We start from the raw sequence: 13,141 nt of genomic DNA, 5'->3' as shown, positions 1-13,141 counted from the left end.
CTTAGCATGGTCATTTCTACGTCCACCCATATTGCTGCAAATGCCATTATTTCTTTCCTTTTAATGGCTGAGTAATATTCCATTGTATACCCATGATTCAACTTTGAATGCAACATTTTCAGTTCCACAGATATGTCTCTATTACATCCTGGGCTTAGTTATGGGCAGTAGGCTATGAAATAATAGTCTCTGTCCTTCAGGAGCCTATGGTGTAGCAAATGATCAGGAAACAAATGCATCAGCATTACAAGCTGTTGGGCCCATGCTGAAATCCCTGGCAAGATGGCACAGCCAAGTTCAGGCAAGGCAAAGCTCCCACAAGTGGCATTTCTGGCACCAAGAGGCCTTTGTGCTCTAAATTCATGATCCAGTGGGGATTCCTCAGAGGACAGCAACCTTGTCTCACCTTGATCTTAGACTTCCCGTCTCCAGAACTGTGAGGAAATGAGTTTCTGTTGCTTCCGCCCCCTGCTCTGTTGTATTGCTGCAGCCGCCTGAGCAGGCTGAAACAGCATCATTTCCCCTTGTTACACCTTCCATCCAAAAGCCAGGGGGCTGAAGAATGGATTGACCACATCGCCCTACTTTGGCTGATCATCGAGAAGTGTAGAGCCAGGCTGAGGCACCCCTTCCATTGATTGCACCTTGAGTTGAAGCACCAGGGCCATGTAGCAGGGCCTCAGTCCCACGGGAAGAGGCACTGGCACCCAGCACAGCAAGGGGACACCATCCTGCCTGCTATTCTGAGACCGGCCCTGAGCCCCTGGCCCTGACCAGCCTCTTCCACTGAGCTCCAGCCACTCCTGGACTTGATATTCCAGCCCCACATTCCCATCAGCCTCTGGGGGCTTTCAGATTTGGGGTTCTGCACCATCTTGCCAGCTCTGACTGTGGTTCCTTCTCTTCCTGCCCCCAATCTTCCTACTCAGTGTTGGAAGGAACCAGCTGGTCCTCCCAGCATCTTAAGCTGACCTGTCCTTCTGTCTATGTCACAGCATTCATACACTTCAAAGGCTCTCTTCTGTCCAGACCGAACAACTCCATGAATGGAGATCCCAGGGTGTCCCCAGCACCTACACAAAGCCCAGCACACAATGGGGTCTTGATAGATATTTCGTGATCAAATCTGTGGACTAAATAAATAGACACAGGACCATTTTTTCTCTAATAACTGTGTGCATTCTTCTCAAGGCAGGACTCAAGAGGCAGGTGATAGCATTTCAGATTATTTATTTAGAATGTAGTTTCTCTCTTATCAAGGATGAAGGGGTGAGGTTAGAAGACCCTGGAGCACTTTTCGACCAAATACAGATATGGATGAAAGCACAGCATCCACTGCTAATTTCCCCTGAGTGAGAAATACCCTGTCATTATTAGCACTGAATCTCCTGGCTTTTTGCTTTTATCACAGCTTTAGAGTTATGTGAGCCTTTATTCTTATACTGCACAAAACACACACTGGGACAGAAAACAGTTCAGGGTAAAGCTTTTCTCAACTATCAGGAAATGTACATAGGTTTCATGGACCCCACATTACCTCTGAAATTGTTTTCAGATCCAGCACACCCTACGTTAACCCCTTTCCTTGTTCTTCTTCTTTTTAGTTGCAGCCTTCACTGTGAAACAGTTTTGCATCTGGACAATGAAGTCAAACTTGCCTAAAGGGCCAGGAACACCATTAATCATAAATGTCAAGCTTGCAAGTTGCAAAGAGGTCACCAGAGGCAAAGAAATGCTGGAAGACTTGAAGATGTAGGTAGCTGTGACCACGTTCTGTAAGATCCAGCAGAGGCAATGGAGATTCTGGGACAGAAGGAAGGCCCAAGATTGACTAACAGATCTGTGCCTTGGAAGCTGTGTGACCCTGGACAAATCACCCCACCTCTCTGATCCTCATTTTTTAAATGTTTAATATAATTTTTTTGCACTTAAAAAGTAAGGAAAACATGTTGATACTGTATATCTTGCAGGTTGGTTGCAAAATTCAAATGAGACCCTTGGTCCACATGCTGCTCTAAACAAGCAAAGAAAGCCCATCAGGAAATAAAAGCCAGAGCTCAGGTGCAGGTTTCAGCTCTGCCTGTGAAAGCAGACCTGCCTATGGATGTGAGGGCAAAGTCATTTCCTCCTTGAGGCTTCAGTTTCTTTATCTTAACATGAAATCAATGCATTAACCATCTCTGGAGTCCCTTTCACATCTACGAGCACATGAAATGCCAAAGGCAAGGCCTGGCTGCTGGAATAACTGGATGAGGAATTGCATTCACCTGGGCTGCCTTTCCAGGAACATTCTGGATGAGAGGGTCTATGCAGCTCACCTAGTCAGAGCTGGTTCAACTGCAGCCCTCTCCTAAGGAATCCCAGCTTCACTTTTGCTCAATCCCCACCACCGCGCGCCACATACTCTCTCTTTCTCTCTCTCTCTCTCTCTCTCTCTCCAGAAGGCAGTAGGAAAAAATCTGCACGCATACACACACACACACACTCTCTCTCCAGAAGGCAGTAGGAAAAAAATCTGCACACACACACACACACACACACACACTCCAGAAGGCAGAAGGAAAAATCTGCTAAACCTGCTAAATACACAAACCAGCCTACCTGAAGTCTTCAGTGCTTAAGCCTCTCATGCCCACAAGAAACTCTAAATAGATTATGTGGCCCTGCCCATTCTCTAGCCTCACCATGGTGCCAACCTTACCTGTCTCCCTGTGGTTCTCCAGACCCCCCCCCAAACTTTCTCACCTGAGAGCAATGGTTCTTATCAGAGCTGATTTTGCCCCCTGTTTTTCTTTTCTAAGGCAGCTGTAACAAATCACCACCAAAGGGGGCCTTAAAACAATAGAAGTAGATTCTCCCCTCGTTCTGGAGGTCAGAAGTGCAAAATCAAGGTGCCAAGGGTCTCACCCCCTTTAAGGCTCCAGGGGACCATCCATTCTCATTAGTCCCAGCTCCTCGGGGCTGCCGGCGTTCTCTGCCTCCATCTTCACTTGGCCTTTCCCTCCGCATCTGCGTCTTCCCCTCTAAGTCTCCACTTACTCGTGGCTTTAGGCCCCACCCACATAATCCAAGAGGAAACCATCTCAAAACCTTAATGTAATAATGTAATCCCATCAGCAAAGACCCTTTTCTCCAGATAAGGTCACATTCACAGGCTCTGGTGGTCAGGTCATGAACGTTTCCTTTTAGGGTCCCACTCAACCCAGTACAGCCCCTACTGCCAAACATTTGCCAATGTCAGAAGACTTGTTTGCTGTGTCTCCCTCTCCATACCCCGCAAAACACACACACACATGCACACGCACACGCACACGCACATGTACACACTCAGTGGACCACAAGCTCCATGAGAGCAGGACTTTGTGTCTTTCAGAACCACATCTCCATGCTGAGAGCCAAGAGCAGAGTGGATGCTCTATACACCCTTGTTGATGGGAAGATGGATGAAGAGGTGAGTATCCAAGAAGCAGGTGGTATCCAGAAGCATCATCCACGCCAACCATCACCTGCAATTTTTCAATATGGCAGTGCCCCTTGGGGTGCTGATGGGTCTTCAGGGACTGAGAGGGGCCACCAGTGAGTATACTGAAGTCTCCTTCTCCAGAGATCATAGACGATAAGAAAATAATTTTCTTTTCACTCTGTGAGTTTAAGTCAACACAAGAGTTTCCTGTGTGTTTATTCTGCATTTGGGATTGTGGTAAGTACTGTGATATTACAACTGAAGTTGAAAGACCTACCCTTGACTTCAACAACCCGATTCAACTATTAGATTGTAGGTAAGGAGACAAGACTGAACACTAAATGGGACTGGATGGATTAAGGCAGAGTCTTGTTATATACTGGGATCAAGAGTATGTGTTTGATCCACAGATAATATGGGACCCCTGGAGGCTTTTTAAAGACTTAATTTTGGGAGTTCCTGTTGTGGCTCAGCAGTAATGAACCAGACTAGTATCCATGAGGACGCGGGTTCTATCCCTGGCCTTGCTCGTTGGGTTAAGCATCCGGCATTGCCACGAGCTGTGGTGTACGTCACAGACAGGGCTTGGATCCTGCACTGCTGAGGCCGTGGGGAAGGCTGGCAGCTATAGCTCCTATTAGACCCCTAGCCTGGGAACTCCATATGCTGTGGATACTGCCCTAAAAAGACAATCAATCAATCCTTTATTTTTCCAGAGTAATTTTAGATTCACAGCAAAATTGAAAGGAAAACAGATTTCTCATATTCTCTCTGCCCCCACACATGCACAGCCTCCCCCATTATCAGCATCTCAACATCCCCCACCACAATGGGATGTTTGCTACCCTGGGTCAGCTTACACGGACACACCATTATCAGCCAGAGTCCACAGTTCATGTTAGGGTTTGCTCTTCTATAGGTCTGAACAAAGGTTTAATGATATGTACCCATTGTTACGGTATCACAGAGAGTAGTTTCACTGCTCTACATAATCCTCTATGCTCTTTCTATTCATTCTCCCAGCCACTCCTCAGAGGCTTTAAGTCAGGGAGGGCAACAGAGAAGTGGAGATTTGGAGGATTAATCTTCAAAAGTGGCATGCCCAGGGGCCCATGGAGGGAGGCGACAGCCCTGCTCACAGGCCACCCCAGCAATCCAGGCATGAGAGGGTTAACTCCACCGGACGTGCCAGAACCTAGCTCCCTTTTCCCTCCTTGTCTCTTTCATTTCCCCTCCTCTTCCAAAGAGCTAGGATTCTCACTTCAAAGTTCATGTGAATATCCGCAGGCTCTGAGTGATTCTCCTCTCTATGACAATGCATTAATTTCCATTGATGAAAACAGGAATCGCAGATGTGCTGGGAGACTATACAGCTGATGATGCGGCTTAAGGTGCGTACATGTTAACAAGACTGACAGCCTCTTTTCAGGGAGACAACCACCTCCCGGAAGCCGGCCCGTCCACGTTTCTTGACTTAGTTAAACTCTGTGGCTTTAACACTTCATGACTACAGCTTCAAAAAACAAAGTCATGCCTTTGTGTTTTATTTTATGCATTCAAAGAGGTGAATGCAAAAACACTGGACTTCACCCTCTGTAGGAAAACGTCAGTGAAAATCACAACTTCATAAGTGTCCCAACAAGAAACTCTGGCCTGGAAAGTAGTAGAGGCATAGAAACAGTGATGGAAATTCCAGAAAACTGCTGGTTTGACCCTTGGCACACACTCTCAAGTAACTTCTGCATCTTCTCTAGATTTTAAAGCCAGCTCTGCCTACCACCCATGCCTCAGCGTCACTATCAAACACAGTGTTGCTTATAAAACAGAGTTTCAGCTTCTACAAGAGAGATAATCAAGTTACTGGAATCAAAGAAGGGAAAAACAAAGATGTCAGACAGCAGCAGTCACAACGAAAAACAAACAGCAGCAGCACCAAAGGCAGGCGTTCCAATCAAGCAGAACATAATACATGCACATTTTTATACACAAGCAAAGACGAAAATTCCAGATCTTGAGGCATGATACTGCAGAAAGCTTCAAGCAAATGGAAAGTGTGTTTACAGAGACACCTTCAGAAGGACAATCCATTGCAAGGACTGTGTGTGACATGCTCACAGCTCAGAAGTCGTAGACCAAGCAGATCATGAAAATGAATCAGACAGGTGCCATTAGCTACTTTATCACCAGGAGACTATTGCTTCTCCTGAGACATAAGAAAAGCAGAATATTCTTCTACTGCAACAGAATACAATAGAGAAGTCAGTTCAACAACTATACGATCTGGATGAGCAACTCTTTGCCTTGCACCTCAGTTTTCTTAGTTGCCAAACAGGAACAGAACCTCAAGATTGGGGTGGGCATGAAATGGAAGGATGCATGTAGAATTCTTTGTCATAATGCAGCATATTCCCCTAAGATAGAACCTGTGTTAAAATAAAATGAAAGGGGTCCCAGATAGAAAAGATTTGGTTCTTTGGCTATAGTAAGGAGTAAAGTTCAAAGAATTTGTATTTAATTGAATTACACTCAAGTTTAGCTCCCCCCAAACTTCCAGTTATCACTTTCTCCCCTACACTTGATGCAATTACAAATTCTTTCAGCCCTTCCTTCACAATGCATTCTGAATCTAACCTCCTCTGATCTCACTGCCTCTGCTGCTGCCTGGTCCTGAACCTGTTATGGTTCACCAGGATTCGTGCTGTTTCCCCGCTTATCTCCCTGTTCCTACACTTCCCTTTGAGAGAGCCGAGGCTCCTACAGCAGCCTGAGCTAGGCCACAGCCCCGCCCAAAACCTTACCATGGCCACTCCTATCAGAGAGCTGTCCCCATTCCCCCCCAATTGTTCTCTAACCTCATCATCTGCTACATTATACATACTCGGTTCCAAACTCACTGATGCCCTTGCTATTCCTCGAATGTGCCAGGCACCCTCCTGCCCCTGGGCCTTTGCACTGGCTCTTGCTGCCACCTGGAATGTTCCTTTGCTCAGACAGCCCCAGGGCTAACTCCCTGGCCTCTTCCATCCCACCCTCTCAAAGAGGCCCCATCCGACCACCCCACTGGAAACTGCAACCCGCCTACCCTGTAGCCCCTTAGCTTGTTTATATGTCTTTATTCACATTATCAACTTCGAACATTCCCTACTACTTTTGTTGTTTGTTTTCTTTATTTTATGTCCACAGACATACACTTATTTGCTTACCCCATGAGGAAGGGGTCTTTTTGTGTTATTCACTGATGTATTCTAAGACAGAGCCACTACAGGTCCTCAACAAATATACTAAAATTTTTTTTAAAAAAAGTACTGATTAGTCATAATGATTTAAAGCTTAGACTCCTGACCTAGGTCACCTGCTTTTGAATCTTGATTCTCCTATTTCCTGATGTGCCTGTGTTTCCTCTCTGTGCCTGATTTTCATCCTGTAAAACTGAACTCCCTTCTCTTTCAAAGTAACTCCTGTGGAATCACTGCTTCTCACACCCCAGGCCAGGTTGAGGTAAACTAGCATACGGGGTTTCATTCGCTGTATTGACCAGGTAGATGACCAAGAAAAAGCTTTTAGAGGGACGGTTTACACACCTTTCCCTGGTTAATTGTTTTATAAAGGCCTGCCATAAATAGGCTAACAATATTACATATGAGAGACTATAACAATTAAGATTCTTTGATGAAATAACAGAGATGAGCAAGCTCAATTACCCATGGAAGGCCAAGCCGGACACGAGGGTTTCTTACTCCATCTCTTGGCTCTGCTTCCTCAGTCAGTGCTTGCCTCGTGGTGGTAAAATGGCTGCCATAGGTCTGAACTAGACATTTTCACAGACGGTGATCAAGCAGAATTTTGCAAGAGTCTTTTTGCCAGCATGCCCATTTGGTTCTCCTCTGTTCTTATTGGTGCCTCTGCCCATCCCTGACTCAATCACTGTGCCAGACAGGATGCTCTGTTTATCTAAAGCCTGGGTTAAACACTTACCAATTCAAGTGTGCCTCTAAGGGCACGTAAGCTAGAAGCAAGGTAAGATACAATTATTAGTAGAGGGATTCATGGGTACCAGAGGCCAGAATAGCACAGAGCTTCTGTCCCAAGAACACCGCCAATACCCTCCCTCATCTCCACTAGGTATCTGCAATGCACTGAAGCACTGCTCCATAGGAATACAGATTGTGTTACCCTTGGGCCCAAGGAAGAAAGATGGGGGTATAGCATCTATCAACATTTCACCTCACCTTCAGGTAAGATGAAACCCAAATCCTTGTGAGAAAACTACAAATACAAGAGAAATTAGCTTGGCCTTATGATCCGTCTCCTCTATGTCCTCGTTTTGTGATCATGAACAAATTATTTAGCTCATCTGTGGCTCAGGTTCCTCATCTCTTCTTTCTCTGCACAGGGTTGCTATGAAGATGAAACTGGGTTGTGCATTGAAAGCCCACAGGATACTGTCCAGCACACAGCAAGGACTCACTGATTGTTAACAATTACCACTGTTTCTTTGTTATTATTCGCAAAGAGATCAGTAGCCAGCTTAGTACAGAACTAAGGCTTGTGACACAACAGACACGTGCAGTGTTATGAGGCCCACGAGTCCTTTCTATCTTCCCAAGAGGAAAGTTTTCCTTGAGTGTCAGCTGCTGAGACATTTATAGGTACACCTTATCCCATATCCTGGAGTGGACTCTCACTAACTCAAGTTAATCTGTCTACTCAATAAATTACTCCAGCCCTTGTCTATTGCTGGCTAATACCAGGAAGGCTGAGTTTGCGGTGATCTAAGATGAGCAAAGTGGAAGATGGAGAGAAATCCATCTCTCAGGCACTGGCATCCAGTCTGGGGAGAAGCTCCAACATCTGGTCCAAGAGCAACAGAATGAAAGACAGCCTTTTGACATGTACACACTAGACAGCTGCAAAGCCCTGCTGACCTTTTTGTGGTCCCACAATTAACAGTCTGAGCAAGCAAAATAATGAACCTGACATAGTCAGCTTATGTCTCTGATCTGCCTCCAGCCCCTGCAGACTCTGCTGAGGGCTGGAGGCCCAAGCGCTGGAGGCCCAAGTGCTGGACCTTGTGGTGTGAACAGCCAAGAGTAAGCCTGAGACTTTGAGCTGTGCTTGTAACTCTTGATAAAAGTCTGGGGACAGGAAAGAAATGCTCTCTACCTCCCTAGCGAGGAAGGGTCTGCCTGCTTCCCAGTAAACCCATGGGCTACACTGCCTTTTCATCATGAAACCCCAAAGCCGAGACTGCAGGGGAGAAGAAATGTTTAAAAGGGTTTAAAACAGAATGTTTTTCATTGGAGATTCACCTTACCTGGTATTGGCCCCTATAAAAGACTGAGACTCCCGGCTTTAGCAAAGGGTTTTGACACTGACAGATTTTCTAAGGCTGCTCATTTATGGGTACCTCTCTGATTATCTTGGCCAATCTGAAGCCAACTAGTTTCCCAACAATTTGCTGAGAAAAACCAGGAAACCAATTTGTCCCATTCTTTCAAAAAACCTTAGCAGTTCTGAGTCAAATTACAGGTCAGATGTTTTATCAGCAAACAAATAACTCAAGTCCACGAAAACATTCCCAGCTGTATCACTTATTATTGTTGCAGCCCATCATGATCCATTTATTCCCCCTGGCACTCAGTCTTCCCATCTGTAAAATGGGGGGAGTCAACCAGATGAACTCTGGGATCCTCTCCTGGTCACATATATTCATGGGTGTTCTGTTTCTGAGAATGGGTCAGCTTCTGCAGTCCACATATAAAGCAAAAATTACCCGTATAAACTGCTTACATTACCCATACCATGCCCTGGCTTTGGGTTTTGTTTATTCAACTTTGGGCATCAAATTTCATGCACTCCAAATTTTGAGCATCACTGAGCAAGACAAAAAGAGGAGCCAAAAGGAAATCTGTAGGCTGGCATCCTGGACTTCCAACTGCCCTGCCTTTAAGAGAACTACCAAACCCTTGGTGATGAAAGTGGTTAGGGAAGAATGACACATGTGCTCCTAGTTGACAGTAGGATTTGACCTATTCTATTTTTAAAACTCATGGTTTTTAAATCTTAACTCATGCTATAGATTTGTTTCTTGCTGTAAAGATTAAATAATATTTTATGTGTAAAAAAAGTGTCTTGCACAGGACCTGGAACCTGGTAAGTAGGCAATACTTATTTTGAATCTAAAGCTTGCATTTTCTTTTCTTTTCTTTTCTTTTTTTTAGGGCCACACCCATGGCATATGGAGATTCCCAGGCTAGGGGTCCAATTGGAGCTGTAACCACCAGCCTATGCCAGAGCCACAGCGAGGGATCCGAGCCAGAGCTGCAACCTTACACCACAGCTCATGACAACGCAAGATCCTTAACCCAATGAGAGAGGCCTGGGATCGAACCCACATCCTCACGGATGCTAGTTGGGTTGGTTAACCACTGAGCCACAATGGGAACTCCTAAAACTTGCATTTTCAATATTCTTTGGAAAACCATAGAGGAGAACATGGCTGCTGGTCAGCTGGTCTTTCAGCTGGGATTCCCATTGCAAGCCCACCACACAGCTATCCCACAATATGCCCTGGTCTCGTGTCCTGTGGCCCCTGGGGTGGGGTTCTAAGGTCAGGAGAAAAGACAGCAATGCAGTTCCATGCTGAGCTCACATTCGGGAAACCTCTTTGTAAACTCCAGTGATGAGTTATTACTACCATCCATCTGGCCAATGGGACTGGGCTGGGCACTCCTGTCTTGGTTGCTAATCAGCTAACACTTGAGTGCTCACCATGGCTGGCAGTGGTCAGCGACTCACCAGCCAACAGAACCTGTACAGCCGTGAGTTGCCTGCCAGGCTCTGAGGTCAGAAGAATGAGGGTGACAGTTGAGGACATTTACTGAATATTTACCCTGTGCTTGGCATCTCTCAAATGTCTTTCTACATTTAAGATGATTTTCTTGCTTCACACATAAGGGAGTTGAAATTCAGAGTGGTTAGGTTACTTTCCCTGGATTGCACAGCTAGTAAGTGAAAGAGCTGGCTTGGAAACCCAGGCGGTCTGCTTGCAGAGTCTGAGCTCTTGACCAGGGTGCCAGGGAGGCCATGCAAGCTCCGTGGCTGACGAGCTCTATGACCTTGGGCAACTCCTGGGCCTCTGGGAACCTCTCTCTCCTGCTCCATGCGAGTTTTGGTGAAAACCTAATGAGATTATTCATGACCAGGGCTGTGCACAGTGGAAGTTCTCAAACACCAGAGCGCCAGAGGATACCCCAGGGCCTCTGTTGGCCGGTGCCCTGTGGCCTCTGGATTTGAAGGGCATTTGCCCTGAAAGTGCCCTCCAGTTTGGGAGGGCAGTGGTTTTGGGGGAGAACCCATGAACCTGCTGCAGTGAGCGTCCAGGGGAGGGCGCTGTCAGCCCACAGCTCAGATGGTCCTCTGAGCCTCAGGGTGCAGTCTTATTTGTTGGAGGAGGAAATAAAAGATCAGAGAGGCTGAGTGCCTTGGCCAAGGTCACTCCGTTACAGTGGCAGAGCTAGGATTCAGACTGGGGTTAAAGGGGATCTTAAAGAGAAGCTCATTTTTCTTCTTCACCTCCCCACCCCCTGACTCAGGGCTGCTGAGACTCCTCCAGACAAAAAAGCTGCTAGGAACTAAATCACATCACCCAATCCATACTCTGATGCCCTAACCAGCAATGTAAGTGTATTTGAAGAGGGGGCCTTTGGGGGTGATTAGGGTTATAGGAAATCATGAAGGTGGGCTCCTAAGGGGCTTCCTAAGAAGAGGAAGAGAGAAAGAAGGTGCCACATAAAAGCCAAGACGGGAGTTTGCAGAAACTAAATCAGTTGAAGCCTTGATCTTAGACCTCCAGTCTCCAGAACTATGAGACATAAATGTTGGTGTTTAAGCCACCCAGTCTGTGGTATTTTGTTATGACAGCCAAGCTGACTATGACAGATATCAACAGAGCCAAGGCCGGAAGGGCAGCTCAGGGCATGGGGTATGTATGTAACACACCTGGATTTGAGGCTGCACACCTCCAAATACCCACTGAGTAAACTGACCAGCCTCCTGGTTCTTAGTTTCATCATTCGTACATGAGATTAAAAATAGCACCTGCCTCATGGAATCGGTGCAGGGAAGCAGTTCGTGATGCTCAGTGTTTTCTAGCACATAGTAAGCTCTCAATAAATGTTAGATTAAAAAATATGCCGACACCACGTCTAGACAGACACTGTGTCATCACTTTTGGGGTCAAGATATTGAAAGTTCTTATTTAAATGACAACCTGATATCTGAAGAGAGAAATCCATCAAACCATTGCCATCATTAATGGCAGATGGGAGAAGGCAGGAGGAAGAGGGGAGAGGAAAGGACTTCAAGTACAGAGCAGGCTCCAGGGTGACAGTGGAGGACTGGGGGTGAGGGATGGGGGGATTCAACACGAACACCTGGAGTGAGGGGTTCGAGAAAGCTCCAGGCTGATGAAGAAAGACTCTGGGATCAAAAACCTAAACCACCTCCTTCTCAATTCTAGAAACCCCCTGGGCCATGTCCTGCTCCCCCAGAGTCAAAGCAGAGCCTTAGAAATTGGCCAAAGCTCGACCCCAGGCATGGGTTGGGCACTTCCTTGTGCCCCAAGCAACTGAAACATGGCAAATTCAGTCGCCCCCACGTGCTGTCCATGTGGCGTGCATGTGACCGTGTTGCCTGGCTCCGGGAGACCTAAAGGGTCCAGGTTTAAGGCTGCTGCCTGCACTGCCATTGCCACAGCCTGGAGCCCCGCATGTCTAAGAGGCGGAAGGCGCTATGGGGAAGCAGTTCTCAGATCCCTTCTTGCCAGAGCAGCACCTGGAGCCTCAGAGGACCATCTGAGCTGTGGGCTGACAGCGCCCTCCCCTGGACGCTCACTGCAGCAGGTTCATGGGTTCTCCCCCAAAACCACTGCCCTCCCAAACTGGAGGGCACTTTCAGGGCAAATGCCCTTCAAATCCAGAGGCCACAGGGCACCGGCCAACAGAGGCCCTGGGGTATCCTCTGGCGCTCTGGTGTTTGAGAACTTCCACTGTGCACAGCCCTGGTCATGAATAATCTCATTAGGTTTTCACCAAAACTCGCATGGAGCAGGAGAGAGAGGTTCCCAGAGGCCCAGGAGTTGCCCAAGGTCATAGAGCTCGTCAGCCACGGAGCTTGCATGGCCTCCCTGGCACCCTGGTCAAGAGCTCAGACTCTGCAAGCAGACCGCCTGGGTTTCCAAGCCAGCTCTTTCACTTACTAGCTGTGCAATCCAGGGAAAGTAACCTAACCACTCTGAATTTCAACTCCCTTATGTGTGAAGCAAGAAAATCAACTTAAATGTAGAAAGACATTTGAGAGATGCCAAGCACAGGGTAAATATTCAGTAAATGTCCTCAACTGTCACCCTCATTCATCTGACCTCAGAGCCTGGCTAACGGAGAATCTGCATTTTTAAGTTAACGTTCTTTGCAAGTCACTGTGTGTAAAGACAGAATTCACAAAGCTCAGCTAAGAATGCAGTGTGATGTTGGCTCTTCTGGCTCCATATTCCTCAGCCTCATGTCACAGAGTTGGCAGAGCATTTGCCACTGAGCGTCTGCATCGTCGGCCACCCCACCCCACAGATAGTATCACATTGCTTTTATGCCACAGAAACTGCTGAGCACAGAGCAACAA

Source organism: Phacochoerus africanus, chromosome 8 (assembly GCF_016906955.1).
Source record: "Phacochoerus africanus isolate WHEZ1 chromosome 8, ROS_Pafr_v1, whole genome shotgun sequence".
NCBI lineage: Eukaryota > Metazoa > Chordata > Mammalia > Artiodactyla > Suidae > Phacochoerus > Phacochoerus africanus.
This window is presented reverse-complemented; position numbering follows the sequence as displayed.